This window comes from Rhineura floridana, chromosome 8 (assembly GCF_030035675.1).
Source record: "Rhineura floridana isolate rRhiFlo1 chromosome 8, rRhiFlo1.hap2, whole genome shotgun sequence".
In the NCBI taxonomy this organism is placed as follows: Eukaryota; Metazoa; Chordata; class Lepidosauria; order Squamata; family Rhineuridae; genus Rhineura; species Rhineura floridana.
The window spans coordinates 129264799-129287217 of NC_084487.1; the positions used below are offsets into that span (position 1 = coordinate 129264799).

The 22419-nt window shown below is 44.2% G+C and overlaps 1 long non-coding RNA gene across 2 annotated transcripts in view; it reads left to right on the forward strand.

Moving 5' to 3' along the window:
- The window catches only part of LOC133363196 (uncharacterized), a 34543-nt gene that overhangs the window by 2769 nt on the left and 9355 nt on the right, over positions 1-22419 (forward strand). The window contains exons 2-3 of one of the 2 annotated variants that reach the window (XR_009757616.1): positions 11478-11636; positions 16586-16639. This is a non-coding gene — a long non-coding RNA (uncharacterized LOC133363196). The remainder of the gene's footprint in view (positions 1-11477; positions 11637-16585; positions 16640-22419) is intronic. The other variant, XR_009757615.1, reaches the window with a different exon arrangement.

The following is a 22419-nucleotide window of genomic DNA, read 5'->3' on the forward strand; positions in this document are numbered from 1 at the left end:
TTACTCCATTTATTTAGACATTTCTTTACCACCCTTCACAAAACTGGACACAAAAAGAGTGGTGTAGAACTAATTAAAACACAGCAATACATATTTATAAAACCAATTAAAGCATCAATCAATACAAAGTAAAAACAACATAAGCTAAAATAAGATAAAATAGCAATGGCACAATACAAAACTGACTTCAAACTAATGACACCTCATCTCCAAAAGCCATCATCTCCAAAAGCCTGGCTAATGGAATAAAATGTGGAGGCAAGAGGAGATAATTTCTCAACTTTGGTGTGTGATTATCATTGTAGCCTTACACCCATTTATACAATTACCAGAAAAGAGAAGTTGCATACTGTAACTTAAGGAAACCCTTCATGTACATACGTGTGGAGAAAGAGGCACATGCCCCAAGGAAGCACCTTTGCCATTCCCCTCCAGCATGCAAGCTATATCTGCTGAAATTCCCTCTTCTACACAACCATAAAAGATTCAGGAGCCATGTCCTCTATTCATCTATGCACATTATTGGCTGGGTTGCTACCAGACTAACACTGGAAGATTCCTGCTCGATCCATCGTAGTTATGGGGTCTTGCAAGGTTCCATCTTGTCCCACATTCGGTTCAGCATCCATATGAAACTGCTGGGAGTTGCCATACAGGAATTTGGGGCAGACTGAGTAGTGTCATCACTATGCAATGACACTCAGCTTTATCTCTCAATTCCATATGAATCAGGAGAAGCTGTGCAGGTGTTGAACAATGCCAGTGATGAACCTGAATCTTGACAATATAGAAATCCTGTGGGTAGTTCCTCACATTGAGGAATTAGGGAGACCACCTGTTTTGGATTAAATAGCACTCACCTTGAAGGAGCAGGTACATAGAAGGGGTTCTCCATGATTCAAAGCTGTAACTAGAGGCTCAGGTGGCCTTAGCTGCAAAGAGCATCTATGCCCAGTACCAGCTATGGCCATGCCTGGACTAAGAGGGCCTAGCTACAGAAATCCATGCTCTGTCAACCTCACAATAGGATTACTGCAATGTACGCTACATGTTGCTACTCTTGAAGATATCTGGAAGCTATAACTGGTATAGAATGTGGCTGCCACGATGTTGAGAAAGATAGCTAGATAGGATTGTGTAATATTGGTCCTTAAAGCACTGCTTGTCTATCTGTGAGCTACTGGGCCCTATTAATTTATTTATTATAATTTGTATCCCACTTTTCACCATGAAGGTCTCAAAGCAGCTTGCAACAATAAAAATATGCAATGTACAAATTTTAAAACATAAACTACAAAAAAATTAAAATCTCAGAAATTTAAAACAAAGAATATTAAAAAAACGTAAACCATCAGAGAAACATTCATGGTGCAAAGGCTTCCTGAAATAAATTGTTTTAATCAGGCACCTGAAAGCAGGGATGGTGTCTGACTTCTCATGTGAGGGAGTTCTATAGAGCTGGTCCCATAACACTGAAAGCATGACTTCTCATTGACATAAGTTGTGTTTCTGGTCCATAGTGCTCCCCCTAGATTATTCAGTTCATTTAGAGCTTTGTGCTGCTGTACAAAGTGTTGGCGGAGAACTTGGCTGAGCATGAAGCAATTAACTCATCGGAGAACAACCAACCCCATGGATGTCACCCCATTGTCATGGTCAGATCACTTCCTGGTGAAGTTTAGACTTACGGCTCCGATCCTTCCCTGCGACGAGGGGGTGGACAGATTAAGATGATCCACCCCCAGAGACTAAAGGAATCCACTGGATTCCTGAATGCCCTGGGGGAGTTCCCTGTAGATAGAGCAGGTGACCTTGTTGAATCCCTTGTCATGCTGTGGAACAGCGATGCGCGTTGAGCTCTTGACACGGTTGTCCCTGAGCGCCCTCTCCAGCATTGTGGAGCCCGGTTTGCCCCTTGGTACACCAATGAGCTAAGGACAATGAAACAGACTGGACAACTGCAAGAACGCAAGTGGAGAAAGATGTGCTGTGAGGCTGGTCAGGCACGAGTAAAAAATATTAACTGTGCCTACTGTGTGATGGTGAGGGCGGCGAAGAAGGCCCACTTCTCTGCCTCCATGGCATCCTCAAGTATCCGTCCGGTGGAGCCTTTTCCTTATTGTCAGGTGTCTGTTGAGATCAACTCCAGGAAATAGAGTTTTAGACCCTTCAGAGGCCCACTGTTAATTGTTTGCAAGGCACTTTGAGGGTAAAGTTGCTCACCTCCATAGCAGTCTTGATGCCCCATCCACATATACTGTAGTCCCCAATAAGGTGTCCAGTGCAATGTCTGCTGCAACTTCTTGGGAACGGTTTCAGTTGATGCAGCCTGATGACATAGACAAGGTGCTTGCGATGATGCGGCCAGCAACGTGTCCTCTGGACCCTTCTTGGCTTATTAAAGCTTGCCAAGGGGGTTTGATCAAATGGATCCAGGGTGCGGTCAATGGATCACTGTGGGAGAGAGTGGTTCCAGCCACCTTGAAAGAGGCAGTGATCTGACCACTCCTGAGAAAGCCCACCCTGGACCCATTGGTTTGTGACAACTACCGACCGGTTGCAAACACCCCCTTTTTAGGGAAGGTGATTGAGAGGGTTGTGGCACAGCAAGTGCAAGTACTCTTGGATGAAACAAATTATCTTGACCCATCCCAGTCTGGGTTCAGGCCTAGTTATGGAACTGAATTGGCCTTGGTTGCCCTGATGGATGACCTTTATCAGGAGAAGGACAGGGGGAGTGCAGCCCTGATATTCTTACTTGATCTCTCAGCGGCTTTTGATACCATTGACCATGGTATCCTTCTGGGCCGACTTGGTGAGATGGGTATTGCAGGCACTGTTTTACAGTGGTTCAGATCCTATCTCCAGGGTCACTCTCAGAGAATAGCATTGGGTGTCTGTCTTTTGGCCCCCTGGCAGTTGTGCTGTGGGGTGCCGCAGGGTACAATCTTGTCCCCCATGCTAACATCTATATGAAGCCCTTGGGAGCGGTCATCAGGAGATTTGGGGCAAGGTGTCAGCAGTATGCTGATGATACCCAGCTCTGTTTCTCTGTAACACCTGAATCGGGAAAGGCCGTGCAAGCCCTGGACTGGTGCCTGGACTGGGTGGTGGGCTGGATGAGGGCCAATAAACTGAGTCTAAATCCTAGCAAGACGGAGGCACTGTGGGTTGGTAGTTCCCGAGTTCGGATAATTGGTCAGTTGCCTGCTTTGTATGGGGTCGTACTCCCTCTGAAAGAACAGGTTCATAGTCTGGGGTGCTTCTGGATCCATCTTTGCCACTAGAGGCCCAGGTGATCTCCGTGGCTAGGAATGCCTTTTACCAGCTTCGGCTGATAAGACAGCTGTGGCCATTTCTGGACCAGGATAGGCTGACCACTGTTGTCCATGCACTGGTAACCTCCAAGCTGGATTACTGTAATGTGCTCTATGTCAGGCTGCCCGTGAGGTTGGTCCAGAAGTTGCAGCTGGTGCAAAATGCAGCAGCAAGACTACTCACTGGGGCAGGGTATCACCAACACGTCACTCTGCTGCTGAAAGAATTGCACTGGCTGCCCATTTGCTACCGGGCCAGGTTCAAGGTTCTAGTTTTGGTGTGCAAAGCCCTATACAGCTTGGGACCAGGATACCTGAAACACCGTCTTACCCCTTATATATCCAGTCGATCACTGCGCTCTGCAGGTGAGGGCCTCCTGCGGATACCATCTTATCAGGAGGTCCATTCTGCACAACATAGGAAATGGACTTTTAATGTGGCAGCACCTACCCTGTAGAATTCCCTCCCCTTAAATATTAGGCAGGAGCCATCTCTGTTATCTTTTCGGCACCTATTGAAGACTTTCCTCTTTCAACAAGCCTTTAAGTTGAGACCTACCCAGTCTACATCTGTGTTGGAATTGCTTTTTAATATTTTTTTAAACCTTTTTTTCTATACAATAAGTTTTAACCCTTTTAAAATATGTTTTTAAAGCTTTTTAAAAAAATGTTTTTGAAGTTGTTTTGTTTTAATGTATTTTAAGGTCTGTTTTTATGATATTTTAAAGTGTTTTTAGTGCTTTTTTTTGCCACCCTGGGCTCCTGCTGGGAGGAAGGGCGGGATATAAATCAAATAATAAATAAATAAATAAATAATCTTCAATACCTGAATGAGTTTGTGACCAAATTGATAATTTTCCAATGAATTTGTCAAGAAAAGCCAATTTATATTGTACTCTAAATTTAACGAAGAATGGAGTGACAGGAATCACGCAGTGTTGGGTCCTTTCCAGTTGATGGTAATATTGCACCTTCCAAAAGGAGGAACCAACCAACTACAGACCAGTCAGCCTATCATCAATCCCTGGAAAAACTCTGGAGCAGATGATAAAGCAGTCAATATGTAAGCACCTTGAAAACAATGCAGTGATTACTAGGAGCCAACATGGATGTATGAAGAACAAATCCTGCCAAACTAATCTTATCTTGTTTTTTGATCGGGTAACCTCCCTAGTAGACTGTGGGAATGCTGTGGACGTAATATATCTTGACTTCAGCAAAGCTTTTGACAAAGTGCCCCATGATATTCTGATTAGTAAACTAGCTAAATGTGAGCTGGATGGAACAACTATCAGGTGGATTCACAGTTGGCTCCAGAATCGTACTCAAAGAGTGCTTATCAATGGTTCCTTCTCAAACTAGATAGAAGTAACAAGTGGGGTAGCACAGGGCTTGGTCCTGGGCCCAGTGCTCTTCAACATTTTTATTAACAACTTGGATGAGGAGGTACAGAGCATGCTTATCAAATTTGCAGATGATACAAAATTGGGGGGGCATAGCTAATACCATGGAAGACAGAAACAAAATTCAAAGGGACTTTGATAGGCTGGGACATTGGGCTGAAAACAACAGAATGCAATTCAACAGGGATAAATGCAAAGTTCTACGCTTGGGAAAAAGAAACCAAATGCACAGTTATGAGATGGGGGATACTTGGCTCAGTAATACGACATGTGAGAAGGATCTTGGAATTGTAGTTGATCACAAGCTGAATATGAGCCAACAGTGCAATGTGGCTGCAAAAAAAGGCAAATGCTATATTAGACTGCATTAACTGAAGCATAGTTTCCAAATCGTGTAAAGTACTCATTCCCCTCTATTCAGCACTGGTTAGGCATCATCTTGAATACTGCGTCCAGTTCTGGTCTCCGCACTTCAGGAAGGATGCAGACAAACTGGGACAGGTTCAGAGGAGGGCAACAAGGATGATCAAGGGACTGGAAACAAACCCCTGTGAGGAGAGACTGAAAGAACTGGGCATGTTTAGCCTGGAGAAGAGAAGACTGAGGGGAGATATGATAGAACTCTTCAAGTACATGAAAGGTTGTCAAACAGAGGAGGACCGAGATCTGTTCTTGATTGTCCCAGAGTGCAGGACACAGAATAATGGGCTCAAGTTACAGGAAGCCAGATTTTGACTGGACATCAGGAAAAACTTCCTAACTGTTAGAGCCATACAACAATGGAACCAATTACCTAGAGAGGCAGTGGGCTCTCCGACACTGGAGGCATTCAAGAGGCAGCTGAACAGCCATCTGTTGGGAATGCTTTGATTTGGATTCCTGTATTGAGCTGGGGGTTGGACTTAATGGTCTTATAAGCCCCTTCCAACTCTACAATTCTATGATTCTATGAATAGGGATAGGTTCCTACACCCACTCATAGATGTTGGGGACAGCTTCAACATCAGCTTTAAAGGGTGCTTACCCAGCAACCCTCCCCTCCCCCTCCTTTCCCCTCCCCTCCTTTTCCTTCTGTGAACCATATTGGATCATTCCCTCCTCAGCCCTGGGAAAAAGCAAGAGATCTCTCTAATGCAAAGCAAACACACAGGCTTGTCAGTTTCACCCAAGCAAAGGAAAGGCACAGTCTGGTCAGTTTCACCTTAAAGCAAAGGCATAGGCTTGTCAGTTTATTGATAGCAAAGCAAAGACACAGGCTAGTTGGTTTCACCTTAAAGGAAAGGCACAGGCTGAAAATTTATCCATAGCAAAGCAAAGCTGGTCAGTTTAACCTTTAAAAAAGCCTCCTTCAAAAGGAGCTTCCTTCCTGGAGGATTTGTTAACTGAGGTATTACTCTATAACAAATGTTGCATGGTGCTGTTCATTTCCAACATGTCCAGTTTTGTCCTTTTTTGTTCCATTTCCCTCCTAAACTGTTGTTAGCCTGTCTGTTTATAGTGCAACAGCAGCTTGTTTAGCTCCCCTTTCAATTTCTGTTTGTTACCTTTCATCTCCTTTTTTCTGTCACTCCATTCCTTGATACAAATTCCCCACATTATCTCCTTCATCACTTCCTGACTAATTTCTGGGCTGCCATTTTTGGTGAAATAATATTCTAATCCTTTCCGTATGGATTCTCTACTTGATTCCAATGAAAGGAGCAGAGGATTTAGTCGGCATGAACATCTAAAAAGGTTGGAACCCCCATCACCGTACATTAACCAGGACATGGTTTGTGTCACCCATATGACTCCTATGTCCATAAAAAGCACCCCCGATAATAGAGATTAAGAAACTAAAAATGTGTCCTGTCTTGAAAACATTCCATGTGATCTCAAACAGAATGCATGACTGCAGTCTCATGGATATAATTTTGACCAAGTCTCAGTGACCCCTTCCTTATCTAAAAGCCCCAACATTTTCCCAGCCACTGCCTTAGTTTAGATGCTGTCCCACTTTTGTCCTGTCTCTTTCCTTACCCCCTTGGTCTGTTTTCCTATCTATTCCTTTACTCCTCCCTGCAGATTTAAGTTAGAGTCTCCGCCCATTATTATTTCCGTTTGCATATATCTGCATAATTTTCCAAACAACTTATGAAAGAAGTTAATTTGTCTCTCATTTGGGGCATAAAACATGACAAACATAGCCAATTGCTTCCACAAAAACATACTCCTTCCACAAAAACATACTTTCCTTTTCTGTGCAATTGACTCCTCTGTGGTACAAAGGCAAGCCATTCCGGTAGAAGCAATGCCACTCCTCTCACCTTACTAGTGCCCTTAGTAATATACTTATGTTCCCGTTGTTGGCTTCTAAAAAAACCCCTTCATTCAGCTTGGCTTTATGTGTCTCCTGAACCATTTACGCTATTGGTTTCAAATCTCTGATTAATTTATAAAGCCTGTTCTGTTTAATAAGTGTGCCTGTTCTCTTTATATTTAAAATTGTGATGTTTATTTCTCCCTCCATTCTTGTAATCATGCTATTCTGTCTTATCTAATGTCCTCTTCCTACCTATAAATAATCTCTTTTCTCCGAAACCCACCCTAAACTATACCCTCTTTCCCTAATTAAACCAAACCCTGAAGACTCCCCCCTCCCCCCTGTTGTCTTACCCCTGTAACCTGAGGCCGGACCAATTGTGTAGTGGTGTTTTCTGGGAATTCCAAAGTACAGTTTTCCTGTTGGACCCTCTAGCAGCATTGTTATCTACAGTTTAAACAAAACTTCCGAATATATTATTTCTTATGTACATGTAAACTACCAGATAGCCGACTGAATCGCTGACTTATTATTTCATAAACTAGCCACACCAGGACAGCAGTCTCTCTCTGCCACTTTTCAGATAAACTACATTCGAAGGGTGTTTTGATATGTCAAGTCAAACACAAAACCTTATCCTCTTACCACCACCATCCCCCATCTTTCAGAAGTTTCCTGGTCCTGTATATTACCTTAATGCATTCTTAAACCTGATACAGATCATCTCCTGTTTGGTAGATCCCTCAAATTACGAAATGGAATAAAGCTCTTATTAATGGATCCACTCCCTACTCTGAATGATCGTGCCATTCCTGGTGGCTTTCTCCTCACAGTTTCACGTTTGCCATCCTCCTCTTCCTCCCAGTCCTCTCCAGCAACTTCCTTGTCCTCCTTTTTCCCTGCATCTCTTTCTTCTTCTTCAGGCATGTCCAGATGCAGAATTTTCAAGATATTCATCGCTTCTTTCTCTGTAGTCTATGTGTTGTGCCTTTATAGGAACAAGCCAGGTAAGGGGAACTCGTCCCAGACAAATTGTGTCTGTGCCTTGTTCCGGTTCTCCTCATATCCACAGGATTGTTGGTTGTCCTATCAGCCAGCTCTCAGATCTCCAAGTGCTGCTTTTGAATGCCAGGTCGGTACATAATAAAACCTCACTTGTCCATGATTTAATTCTGGAGGAGGGTGCCGACCTGGCATGTATAACCGAGACCTGGGTGGCTGATCAGGGAGGAGTTGCTCTTTCCCAGCTTTGCCCACCCGGGTATTTGGTTCAGCACTGTGGTAGATCTGAGGGCCAGGGAGGGGGGGTCGCTGTGGTCTAAAGGAGTTCTTTTCCTCTCACCAAGCACCCTGTCCAGACGGCGACTGGTTTGGAATGTCTCCACCTTGTGTTGGGCCAGGGAGACAGACTAGGAATACTGTTGGTGTACCGTCCACCTTGCTGCCCAACAGCTTCCTTAGCTGAGCTGACAGAGATAGTCTCGGAGGTCCTTTTGAGGTCCCCTAGACTTTTGGTACTGGGGGATTTCAACGTCCATGCCGAGGCTGTCTTATCTGGCGCAGCTCAGGACTTCATTGCCTCCATGACAACAATGGGGCTGTCTCAATTTTCTACTGGCCCAACACATGTGTCGGGACATACTCTCGATTTGATCTTCGCCACTGGACATGGAGATGGTGATCTGATGGTGGGGTGTTTTTCATCTACCCCATTGTCATGGACAGATCACCGCTTGCTGAGATTTAGACTTACAGCGTCTCTTTCCCTCTGCAAAGGTGGAGGATCTATTAAGTTGATCCGCTCCCAGAGCCGGATGGATCCTGTAGGTTTTCAGAGGGCTCTGGGAGATTTTCTGGCTGATAGGACTGGTGCTCCTGTCGAGGCCCTGGTCGCACTGTGGAATACAGAAATGACCCGGGCTATTGACACGATCGCTCCCGCGCGTCCCCTTCGCTGTAGAGCTCATACAGCTCCGTGGTATACCCCGGAGCTGAGAGCGATGAAACATGAGAGGAGGAGGCTGGAGTGCAGATGGAGGAAAACTCCCAGTGGATACAATCATGCCTTGGTAAGTGCCACCAATAAGTTGTATACAAAAGCGGTAAGGACAGCAAAGAAGCTCTATTTTGCTGCCTCTATTAGATCATCTTTAAGCCGCCCAGCGGGGCTTTTTAAAGTCGTGCGAGGGCTCTTACACTCTGGCCCCCACGATACTATGGAAACATCTGAGACCCGCTGTAATGAAATTGCTGGACACTTTTAAGATAAGATTGCATGTATCCGCAGGGACCTTGACTCTGATGTTGTGACAGATGAATCCATTGAAGTGTCCGGAGCACGGCCTTGTCTTTCTTTATTGGATGAGTTTCAGTTGGTGCAGCTCAAGGAAGTGGAGGTGCTTGGAATGGTTCGGGCGACCACGTCTGTTCTGGATCCTTGTCCATCTTGGCTAGTGAAAGCTGGCAGGGCTGGAACCACCGGTTGGGCCAAGGAGGTGGTTAATGCCTCCTTGAGGGAGGGAGTGGTCCCTGGTAGCCTCAAGGAGGCAGTAGTGAGACCTCTTTTAAAGAAACCCTCCTTGGACCCAGATAATTTAAACAACTATAGACCGGTGGCGAATGTCCCTTTTCTGGGCAAGGTTTTGGAGCGGGTGGTTGCCAGCCAACTCCAGGCGCTCTTGGATGAAACCGATTATCTAGATCCATTTCAATCTGGTTTCAGGCCCGGTTTTGGCACCAAAACAGCCTTGGTCGCCCTGTATGATGACCTGTGTCGGGAGAGGGACAGGGGGAGTGTGACTCTGTTGATTCTCCTTGATCTCTCAGCGGCGTTTGATACCATCGACCATGGTATCCTTCTGAGGAGACTCGCGGAGTTGGGTGTCGGGGGCACTGCTTGGCAGTGGTTCCGCTCCTACTTCGTGGATCGTCACCAGAAGGTAGTGCTTGGGGAACATCACTCGACACCATGGACTCTCCATTGCGGAGTCCCTCAGGGGTTGGTTTTGTCCCCCATGCTTTTCAACATCTACATGCAGCCGCTGGGTGCAGTCATCAGGAGTTTTGGAGTGTGTTGCCATCAGTATGCTGATGACACGCAGCTCTATTTCTCCTTTTCATCTTCTTCAGGTGAGTCTGTTGATGTGCTGAACCGTTGCCTGACCGCGATAATGGACTGGATGAGAGCTAATAAACTGAGACTCAATCCAGACAAGACCGAGACATTGTTGGTGAATGCCTTCCCTGCTCAGATGGTGGATGTTAACCCTGTTCTGGATGGGGTTACACTCCCCCTGAAGGAACAGGTACGTAGTTTGGGGGTTCTTCTCAACTCTTCCCTGTCTCTCGAGGCCCAAGTGGCCTCGGTGGCACGGAATGCGTTTTACCATCTTCGTCTGGTAGCCCAACTACGCCCCTATCTGGACAGGGACGACCTCGCCTCCGTTGTTCACGCTCTGGTAACTTCAAGATTGGATTACTGTAATGCGCTCTACGTAGGGCTGCCCCTGAAGACAATTCAGAAGCTTCAGCTGGTGCAGAACGCAGCTCCCAGACTACTGACGAGGACCAGTCGGTCTTCGCATATAACACCTGTCTTGGCGTGTCTGCACTGGCTTCCTATTTGCTTCCGGGCGAGATTCAAGGTGCTGGTTCTTACCTATAAAGCCTTACACGGCGTGGGACCTCAATACCTTGTGGAACGCCTCTCTCGATACGAACCTACCCGTTCACTTCGTTCAGAATCTAAGGCCCTCCTCCGGGTACCAACCCATCGGGAAGCCCGGAGGGTGGTTACTAGATCTAGGGCCTTTTCTGTGGTGGCCCCTGAGTTGTGGAACAGCCTCCCTGAAGAGGTACGCCTGGCGCCTACACTTTTATCTTTTCGGCGCCAGGTAAAGACCTTTTTATGCTCCCAGGCATTTTAATTTTCTTAACAATTTTAATATTTTAATCCGTATTTTTAATTTTTGTCGTATTGTGTTTTTGTAGTGTTTTTTGTTGTTTGTTGTATATGTTTTTATGATTTTTATTATGATATATTGTATTTTATCTTGTTTGTTCACCGCCCTGAGAGCTATTCTGCTAAGGGCGGTATATAAATTGAAATAATAATAAATAATAAATAATAAATAGGAAACAATTAAATGGAAGGGAAAGCTGGGCACTCCCTGTTATAACAGGGCTTGTGAGGGTTTAAATCTCATATAAGCCATGAGCTGATTAGATGGTCCTTGGCAAGCCACCATTCCCTCATCCAGAGGCACCCATCTGCAATATGGCAGTGACAACATTGGTCTACTTTACAAGGTCATTGAAATGGTTACTGAGATTATGTATATGAAGCACTTATAACATTTAACCCTAGATTTATCATTCAGAGCTTAGCTTCTTATGAAATTGAGTTTCAAGTGTCTAATTGGAAAGGGCCTCTAATGAACTTTTCTTAAAAAACAGAACCTGAGATCTTGGAAATACTTATCTTCTCTAGAACCATCTACACTGGCATCTTCCGATGGGCTCCCTGAGATGTTTGAAGCTGGGAAATCTTCAGTATTAACACAGTCTGTGTTGACACATGGGAATTACCCCTGGGATGTGCAGAACCCTACTGAGGTTAGAGAAACATCCTAAAATAGTACTCATGATATATTTGTTGCTAAATACTACTGTGAGCATTCCCATGCATACTTTTATTCACTAATAGGCAAAAATCCTTGCGGTTTAAGAACATACCTATAGCCCACAGCTATTCTATCAAACTTTAAAAAGCAGGGAAATTGGGCAGCTACAGTGAATGCACCAGGGGAGCAGGAGACCTGACCTCCTCTCTGAGATATTGGACTGCCCTGCAAATTGGTCAAAATGCAAACACTATTTGGGTTGCTCTTTCACAGTCCAATCCACTTGCTGTGTAGCTTGGAAAAATTTGGTAACGTTCCTCTGAGCATATGGTGAGTGGTGGCAACACCTGCAATCAGCCCAATGAATAGAAAGAAGACATGTGCTGTGCTGATCTTGTTTTAGCAGGGAAATATGAAATATGTGAAATATTCTTCTCAACTGTTTATCACTGACACTGAATTAATTGAGGATCAAGTGTCAGTGAAAGAAGAATTTATGTAAGGTCCACAGTTTAAAAGCCTGTCAAGGTGTACAAAACACCAAGGTTATGTAATGTGTCTATAATATTTATTTATATATCACACATGCCAATAAGTGGTGTACAAATATAAAATCAATGATAAAATAAATACATTAAAATACAGAATAACAATTCAGTCAGAATATTAAAAATCCTTCATTAAAATATGCAATAAAACAAAGCAGTTAAAGAGCATGACTAAAGTTTTAAAAAGTTAAAACAATAAAAGCAGAAGTTTAAGTTCAGGAAAATGCTTGCCTAAATAGATGTGTCTTCAGGAGCCAGGGGAATGCCAATACTGATGGAGCCTCTCATATTTCAGCAGGCAAGGAATTCCACAACCCTGGTGCCCCCAGTGAAAAAGCCCGTCTCTATGTCACCACAAGCCTATAATCATCATGATATGGCAAAATTAACTGGGTTCCATTTGCTGAACATAATGCCATTACCAGGCAATGGAGCAAAAGACATTTTATAAGGTAACCTGGTCCAGAGATAAATATTTAGGGCTTTGTATGTCAGTATTAGAACCTTAAAACTGGCTCATTTGCTAATAGGCAGCCAGTCCAGATCCCACAGCATTGGTGTGGTATGTGCCCAATAAGGAGCACCACTTACCACCCAGGATATGATGTTCTGCATAAGCTGCAGTCTCTGGACCAGCTGTAAGGGAAGCCCCTGAATTGAGCACATTACAACAGTCCAGACATGAGATTACTAATGCATGGGTCACAGTTGCCAAATTATCCCTGTCCAGGAAAGTGTTTAGCTGATGCACCAGCCAAAGCTGGCGATAGGCACTCTTCGCCATGGAGTCCACCTGGCCCTCCATGGACAAAGATGGTTCCAGGAGCACCCCTTATTTGAACTTGTTCCTCAAAGGAGTGCAACCCCATCTAGAACAGGCAGACTCCCCAGTTTGCAGACCTGGGAACCATTTACCCACAGTGTCTTTAGCTTAGCAGGATTCAGCTTCAGTTTGACCCTCATCCATTCCACCACTGCATCCAGGCACTGGTTCAGCTTATGTACAGCTTCTGACTCTGATTTAATATAAAAGTTGAATTGAGTGTCATTGGTATACTCATGATGCTGTGCCTGAGACCTCCTGATAATTGCTTCCAATGGTTTCATATCTATGTTAAGTAACATTGGGGAGAAAATAGTGCCTTGTGGCACCCCACAGCTAAGTTGCCAAGTTGTAGATATGTAATCCCCCAGTTCTCCAAGACCGTCCATTCAGGTAGGAACCACAATAAAACAGTGCCTCCAACTCCCAACCCACAGAGATTGTCCTGGAGAATACCATAGTCAATGGTATCAAAAGATGCTGAGAGATCCAGCTGCAACAGTAGGGTTGCACTCTTCTCCCTCTCCCTTGAAGGAGGGTAACCAGGGCCAATTCCATCCCAACCCCAGGCCTGAACAGGGACTAAAATGGGTCCAAAAATCTGTTTCCTCCAAAAGTGCCTGCAGCTGAACCACCACCACTCAGGCACCTCACCCCAAAAGGTATTAGAGACTAGGCAGTAGTTGTCAAGTATCTCTGGGTCCATTGCAGAGCTTGGAAGATTACTCTTAAAAAGGAATAAATTACAATTACTGTTACATGGTCCCAAAAAGGAATAAATTACCATTGCAATTACAATTCTTCTGAATTTATTACTTTACCATTACTCAAAAGTAATAACTATAATTACAGTTAAGTTCCTTATTTTTTAAAAAAGTGCTGGCCTTAGCTGCTGCACACCTAGGTAGCCAGAACAACATTAAAAATAAACACGCACACTTAGAAGGTAGTAGAATAATTTTTTTAATCCATAAGATAGCAGTGGGGGTCTCTCCACTGGTAAGGGAGGTGGGGAAGGATGTAGAGGCCACCGCTCAGAGCTTGGCATACCAAACCAAGTGCAACCCCCCACACACACACACTCTCTGTCTCTCAACCAGCAAGTGTTGTCTGTCTCATTCAATCACCTCCCGGACCCTGCCCTGCCACTAACTAAGGCACACCTGGCCAAGCAGACATTTTCCCCTAGCGTGCAAAAAAGTAAAAACACTGCAAATGCACTAGCGTTGCCGGGAAGGGTGGCAAAGGCTGCTTTGCGTATCAAGTATAAACACAGTATTAACACACACGTCGTCTCTCACCTCCCCAGTTCATGTCCATTCTGCTGCTGTCTCCTTGCTCTTTTCTCCACAACCGTCCATTTCCACCATTTTTTCCTCTCCACTCCACCCCGTCTCACTTTCCACCTCCTCCCTCGTCGCCTCCTCAACACCCACAGAGTACAAGGGAACAGCAACACTGCGCAGAAGCCCAGTTTGAGGCACATGATTTTCATCCATGAATCAGAGGAGCAGAAGACTTCCCCTGCTCCCCCCCCCCATTAATGCCCCAAAGAATTGCTGGAAACATTACAATGACACCTGAAAAGTAATAAAACTATTCCTCATTTTATTACAATAAAAATGTAAATGCCCAGGCATTTTAATTTAATTTTATTTTAATTTGTCTTTGTCTTGATTTTGTTTCGATATTTTACAGTGTATTGTTATCATGTTTACTGTATTTTAATCTGTTTTTACCTTTTGTACACCGCCCTGAGAGCTAGAAAGCTATAGGGCGGTTTAAAAATCTAATAAAATAAAATAAATAAATAAAAATAAATAAATTACCCACTCATGCCTCAAAAAAGTAATAAATTACAAGTAATTCGTTTTTCCAAACTAACTACTTCCAAGCTCTGGTCCAGGGAGGGCTTTTTCAGGAGCAGGCATGATGCCACAGCCCCCCCCAAAGATTATTTATTATTATTTATTATTTTATTTCATTTTTAAACCGCCCATAGCGAGTAGCTCTCTGGGCGGTGAACAAAACAAGATTAAAATACAATATTACAATAAAATTACAATAAAATCAGCAACAAGTTAAACGAAAAACATTAAATGAAACACATTGAACATTAAAGTGCCTGGGAGTATAGCCAGGTCTTAACCTGGCGCCTAAAAGAAAGTACCGAAGGCGCCAGGCGTATCTCCTCGGGTAGGCTGTTCCACAGTTCGGGGGCCACCACAGAAAAGGCCCTAGATCTAATAACAATCCTCCGGGCATCCTGATGGGTTGGTACCCGGAAGATGTGTTAAGCATCCCTTGAACTCACCCAGTTAGGTCCCCCTCCGACTTACACGAACAAACTAGGATGGGCAAGGGTCAATAAGGCAAGTGGCGGGACGGACAGCCAGAAGCACCTTATCTGTATCTTCAGGCCTCAATAGCTGGAATTGACCTCTCAGAATCTATTACATGGGTAAAGAGTATCAGACTGTTCATCATGTTAAAATACCAGGTCCAAGTCCCGTGACACAAGAAAAGCACGTAAATAAACCCAGTTAGAAGTCCATGCAATAGTAGTTAGTTATGGCCAAAGTAGATGTGATGGCATCAGACCGTCATAATTAATTAATGTAGCGCCATCATTATGTATTATTTATTTATTATTTCAATTTATATACCGCCCTTAGCGAAATAGCTCTCAGGGCGGTGAACAAACAAAATAAAATACAATATATCATAATAAAAATACAAAAACATATACAAACAAACAACGAAAAGCACAGCAAAAACAAAATAAATACTACAAAAATTAAAATACAGATTAAAAGATTTAAAAAGTTAAGAAGATTATGTACGGTGCTTTACAGAGTATAGGATCCTGTCCCAAGAAGCTTACAATATAAGATTTACCACAAAGGGGGAAAAAAGGAAGGGGAAAGAGGTATAAGCAGGGTAGCAATATGTGGTTGTTTCCAGTTATACTTACTAAGGCTTAAACATTCCTGCTCACCTTTGCTAATGTCCCCATGACCTTTCATCCTTTTATCTCAACTGGGCTCCAATACTGGAAGTGACCCCAGCTGGGGGGAAAGCCCCTGAGGAGGGGTCTGCAAAGTAAGTAGGAAAGGTGGTAGGCAGGCTGGGGGAGGGTTCAACACCTCTTACCCACACACTCCTTTTGCACTTAAAATCAGGTCTCCCACTCCCAGCCCCCAAAAACACACTTGATACATTATTGGGATAAATCTACACTTACAGATAGGCTTGGTAAAATAACATCCTGTTTCAGCCGTTCTACCAAGGCGTTCTGACTTAAAGAACCACAAGTCTGAAAAGCAAGTTTTCAAGGCAGGTAATACATCTACTTTCCTAGAACGCAACTTGTTTGATAGGGGGAATTTTTTATTTATTGCTCATTACTGTTTAACATTTCTGTCTCCTACTTCTTGGACAATAAAGCGTTCAGCGGCACCTGTTAACTTCATTTATAAACCCACTTTTTAGCACAACTAAATTTCTTAAGTTATAGAATAACTTAAACTGTGAAATTCTTCCCATTTTCATTTCTCCCTTAATTTTTAGGCTCAGAATATCCTCAGATCCCCCAAACCCTCTAACATTAACTGATGAGTTCTGGTAAGTCCTTTATTCCTAAAAGAGGATATTTAGGTCTCTTCCCATCATGGAGTCTATATATACACATATAAGCTTATTGAACAGGGTCAGTGCCAGAGGGTGGCCAGATTGGGCCCTGGCTGAGGGCCCCTATGGTCTAGAGGGACCCCTGAAGGACCCTTCCTTAGGTGGGAGGGTGGCCACTCTGGGTGACGTACAAGATAAAACAATACATTAAAACATTAAAATTTAAAACCATAACAGTAAAAAACCTAACCCACCCCAAAAGCCTGCCTGAAGAGCCAGGTCTTCAAGGCCCGGCAGAAGCTTATCATAGAAGGGGCATGGCGGAGATCATTTGGGAGAGAATTCCACAGGGTGGGGGCCACTATTGAAAAAGCCCTCTCTCTAGTCCTCACCAGTCTAGCTGTTTTAACTGGTGGGATCGAGAGAAGGTCTTCTGAGGCTGATCTTGTTGAGCAGCATCCCTGACGATGCTGGAGGCGCTCCTTCAGATAGACTGGGCTAAAACCATATAGGGTTTTAAAGGTCAAAACCAACACCTTGAATTGGGCCCGGTAAACAACCGGTAGCCAGTGCAACTCCTTCAGCACTGGAGTGATGTGATCTTGCCGGCGGCTGCCTTTAATCAGACGAGCCGCCGCATTCTGTACCAGTTGCAGCTTCCGGACCGTTTTCAAGGGTAACCCCACGTAGAGCACATTACAGTAGTCTAGGCGAGAGGTGACCAGGGCATGTACTACCGGTGGGAGCAGATGGTTGGGAAGGTAGGGGCGCAGCCTCCATATCAGATGGAGTTGATACAGCGCCGCCCGGCTCACAGCCGAGACTTGAGCCTCCATGGTCAGCTGGGAGTCAAGAATGACCCCCAGGCTGTGGACCTGGTCTTTCAGGGGCAAACGTACCCCATTGAGCACCAGGTCCACGTCCCCCAGCCTTCCCTTGTCTCCCACAAACAGTACCTCGGTTTTGTCAGGGTTCAGCTTCAGCTTATTCCTTCCCATCCAGCCACTCACCGACTCCAGGCACTTGGACAGGGTTTCTACAGCCAACCTCGGTGCAGATTTAAATGAGAGATAGAGCTGCGTGTCATCCGCATACTGATGACATTGCAGCCCAAATCTCCTGATGATTGCCCCCAGGGTCTTTATATAGATGTTGAACAGCATCGGGGAGAGGATGGAACCCTGTGGCACCCCACAAGTGAGAGGCCAAGGATCCGAAACCTCATCCTCCAATGCCACTCTTTGGTACCTACCAGAGAGGAAGGAATGGAACCACTGCAATACAGTGCCCTCCATGCCTAACCTCTTCAGGCGGTCCAGGAGGATAACGTGGTCAACGGTATTGAAAGCCACTGAGAGATCAAGGAGGACAAGGAAGGTGCATTCGCCCCTATCCCACGCCCTCCTCATATCATCTACCAAGGCGACCAAGGCTGTTTCAGTCCCATGTCCAGGCCTGAAGCCCAATTGAAATGGATCCAGATAAGTGCGGGCTTCAAATAAGTCCACCCCCATGCCCCACCTACCTTTTCCGTCTGTGAATGCCGTGTGTGCTGTGTGCGCATGCCTGTCATCACCCAAGATGACTGTGGGGGCTTCCCTAAGGGGCTGAAGTCCCTGCTGCCATCTTGCTTGATATTCACATGACATGAGAGGTAGGTGGGGCATGTGGGTGTCTTATTAGCCCTGCGCCGTCTGCATCAAGGAGGTTGGGCTATGGTGCCACAGGCCCAGTCATGCTTGCTGCGGGACTGTTCTTGAATCCCTTTTCATTCTAGAACTCCTCCCCGGTGTCTTTCTCTCTCACCAAAGTGTTAGTCCTGGTATCAAGTAAGCATGGCTCCACTTGCTTATCAGTGGTGATTCATGGTCCATATATGCTGCAGCATCCTCCTGTTCTCCACTACCTCCATTGCTAAAGGCAGTATATCTGAATAGCAGTTGTTGGGAATCACAAGTGGGGACAGTGTTGTTGCACTAAGGTCCTTCTTGCAGGCTTCCCATAAACATCTGGTTGGTCACTATGAGAACAGGATGCTGGACTAGATGGACCTTTGGCCACATCCAGCAGGGCTCTCATGTCCTTTATGGGAAAGATACGGTTGTGTCCAGCAATGCACATGAGCCTCTCACACTGGCAGGGAAGGACAGAGCATATGCAACACTTGGCTGCTACTGTCTACCACTGTCCCTGGCCTACACCTTTTGACTTTTAGTTGGGCCAGAATTGGCAGCACACAAGTGCCGGAAGATGGCATTGCAATCACCTCACCAAAACACATTAAAACAATCAAATACATAAAAATCACACAAATTCAAAATGAGAACAAGCCTTTTCACTCCACAAATGCCCTTAGAACAAGGGTTTCCAACTATGGTTGAGCTTCGTTCAGAAGGTCTGCTGGCATGTCTGTGAAGAATGCTTACAATTTGAATTCTATGGAATCCAGACTGTAATACAATAAAGTACAATATCAGAAACCAAAGAAGCAATACAAATACAATTTAAAATCATACAGCATCTAGCACTGCACATCACAGTTACTACAACAGGCAGAAAGATCATTAAGTGGGTCCACCAAGAACCTTAGTAATTCTCAGGTTGATCGTGAGAAAAAAAGTTGGGGCACCACTGCCATAGAATATCCTACTGGGGCTCTCTGGGTGTTTGTACTTCAGCTCCAGCCAGCATAGCCAATAGTGAGGAGTGATTAAAGCTGTAGTCCATCTAGAGGCCCACAGATGCCCCATTCCTGCTATATACGAATAGTGAACTCTGTTCTCAAACTGAGGCCAAAATGGCACTACGCAGATACAAGAGGGATATATCAGCAGGTTTGGGGGAACCCCAAGGTTTATAGAAGTTTACAAAATCGTTAGGAAAAATCTCTAAAGGGGGAGGACAAAAACAACCCAATGAGAACTGAACATGCTCAGTCGTCAGAATGCTGGCTGACTGTTGGGAGGAAAACTGGAAAACGCAGGATGAATAATGCAAGTGACATGGTTGGCACTCCATGTTGCAACATTTTGTTGCAATTCCGATTTGTAAAGTCTATAACCCATTTTCTAAAAATTAAAATAGAGATAGCTAACAAGGTCTCATGATGGCAGGTACTGCATAACCACGTGGCCACCCACCCACTCCATTTTGCAATGACAAAGGTTAGCAGACAAACAACACAGGCTTCATATACGGACTTGCTGCTGTATAAACCAAGACAAGGCCTAAGATTTCTTAACATCCCCCCTTTTTGCAGAGCTTATTATGCCATTCATCTGCTCATTTTCCTACAAATGGGATGAGCAGCTGAAGTATTTAACGAAAGGAAGGCTTAACTGAAAACTCATTTACTATTCATATGGGTGAATGTATGCTTGTTAAAGAGCCCTTTGCCTCAGCATGCAAAAAACAACAACAGCTGAGATGCATAATCAGCATCAGTTTATTTCTATCCTGATTTTTCACCAAGGCCTGCAAAGTGGTGAACAGATAAATACAAAAGAAAATACAATAAAAATACAGTTAACACAAATATAAAAGTGCAATATATAAATAAGTAAAAAGATAAAATAGCAAAAATACAACCACCCCATGAATCACACTACATATTCATTAGTTGCTTTGGTGCTTTCACCACAAACACAAGTGCCATCCACAAGACAATTGCCCACACAATAGACTTCTCCCTGAAAACAGCTACCACCGTAGCAGAGTTTTTACAGTTGCTTTCCAGGGCAGGGCTAGCTGGCTGAGCCTTGTGGCTTCATCATCAGGCTGCAGTTCTCCAGAGCCAGGGATGGGAGCAGGAGCAGTACAGAAGAGCTGAGGAGGCTAAAGTTGGTTTCACCTCCTGCCAGCAACAGACCTATTAGGCTGTCTGCTACCTCCACCAGAATAGGTGTGTGTGTGCCTGTAGCACTATGCTGGGGGCCAGGCTATCAGTTGTATTCCTGCTGTACTATTCTCATCTTGTTGTGTCCCACTTTCCTTTTTCAGGGCATGCACAAACTAATAGGCTCGATAATTCTAGACCACACATCTCTCCCCACTCATCCCAGTCTTCCACACAACTTTACATTTAGTTCATATACACAAGAGTTTCAGCAGAGTGGCCAGCCTAAGAGATTTTAGCACTGATGGTTATCAGTTCCTTTCTCCCCACTTTTGTGCTGGGGGGCATACTTGGTGCTTCACAAGACTAGCAGTGCACACAAATCCATATGCTATAGCTATGTTGAAACACACATGTAATCCATCCAATCCCATACATGTTTACTCAGACGTTTATCCCCCGTACTCAATTGGTCTTGCTCACATGTAGGGGTACATAGGACTGCAGTCTTAATTGGTTTGTTAAACACTCCCTTATCTTAACTTACAAAAAAGAAAAAGTTTCATATCTCCAAATCACTGTACTTTCATGAGGAGGCACCTCTGCAAGATAACTAAGTTACCGGTAAGACATAGACAACTAACAAGTTGCCACCATTTTAGTGGTGCCACCAATTTGTTACCTGAGGCAGCCATCTCACTATACCTCATGGAAGGGACAGCCTTGTTTGCAGATGAAATACAAAATATGCACATGTGAGATATTCTCTTCCTCGTGTCATACTACTGTGGTTGATTTCCTACCTGCTTTGCAATCCAATTTTGATAAAAATTAAAGGAAGCAAACTCAATTTTAAAATAGGTCTCCTGCCCACTTATTCATTACAGCTGACTAGTGACTAGACTAGTTGTTGTTATGTGCCTTCAAGTCAATTACGACTTACGGCGACCCGATGAATCAGCAACCTCCAAGAGCATCTGTCATGAACCACCCTGTTTAGATCTTGTAATTTCAGCTCTGTGGCTTCCTTTATGGAATCAATCCATCTCTTGTTTGGTCTTCCTCTTTTTCTACTCCCTTCTGTTTTTCCCAGCATTATTGTATTTTCCCGTGAATCGTGTCTTCTCATATGTCCAAAGTATAACCTCAGTTTCATCATTTTAGCTTCTAATGACAGTTTTTGTTTAATTTGTTTTAACACCCAATTATTTGTCTTTTTTGCAGTCCATGGTATGCACAAAGCTCTCCTCCAACACCACATTTCAAATGACTTGATTTTTCTCTTATCCGCCTTTTTCACTGTCCAACTTTCACATCCATACACAGAGATTGGGAATACCATGGTCTGAATGATGCTGACTTTAGTGTTCAGTGATACATCTTTGCATTTGAGGTCCTTTTCTAGTTCTCTCATAGCTGCCCTCGCCAGTCCTAGCCGCCTTCTGATTTCTTATTGTCTCCATTTTGGTTAATGACTGTGCCAAGGTATTGATAATCCCTGACCTCGTTGTCAACTTTAAAGTTACATAAATCTTCTGTTGTCATTACTTTAGTCTTTTTGACGTTTAGCTGTGGTCCTGCTTTTGAGCTTTCCTCTTTAACTTTCATCAGCATTTGTTTCAAATCATTACTGGTTTCTGCTAGCAGTATGGTATTGTCTGCATATCTTAAATTATTGCTATTTCTCCCTCCAGTTTTCACATCTCCTTTCTCTTGGTCCAATCACACTTTTCGTATATGTTCTGCGTATAGATTAAACAAATAGGGTGATAAAATATACCCTTGTCTCACACCCTTTGCTATTGGGAACCAGTCAGTTTCTCCATATTCTATCCTTACAGTAGCCTCTTGTCCAAAGTATAGGTTGTGCATCAGGACAATCAGATGCTGTGGCACCCCCATTTGTTTTAAAGCATTCCATAGTTTTTCATGATCTACA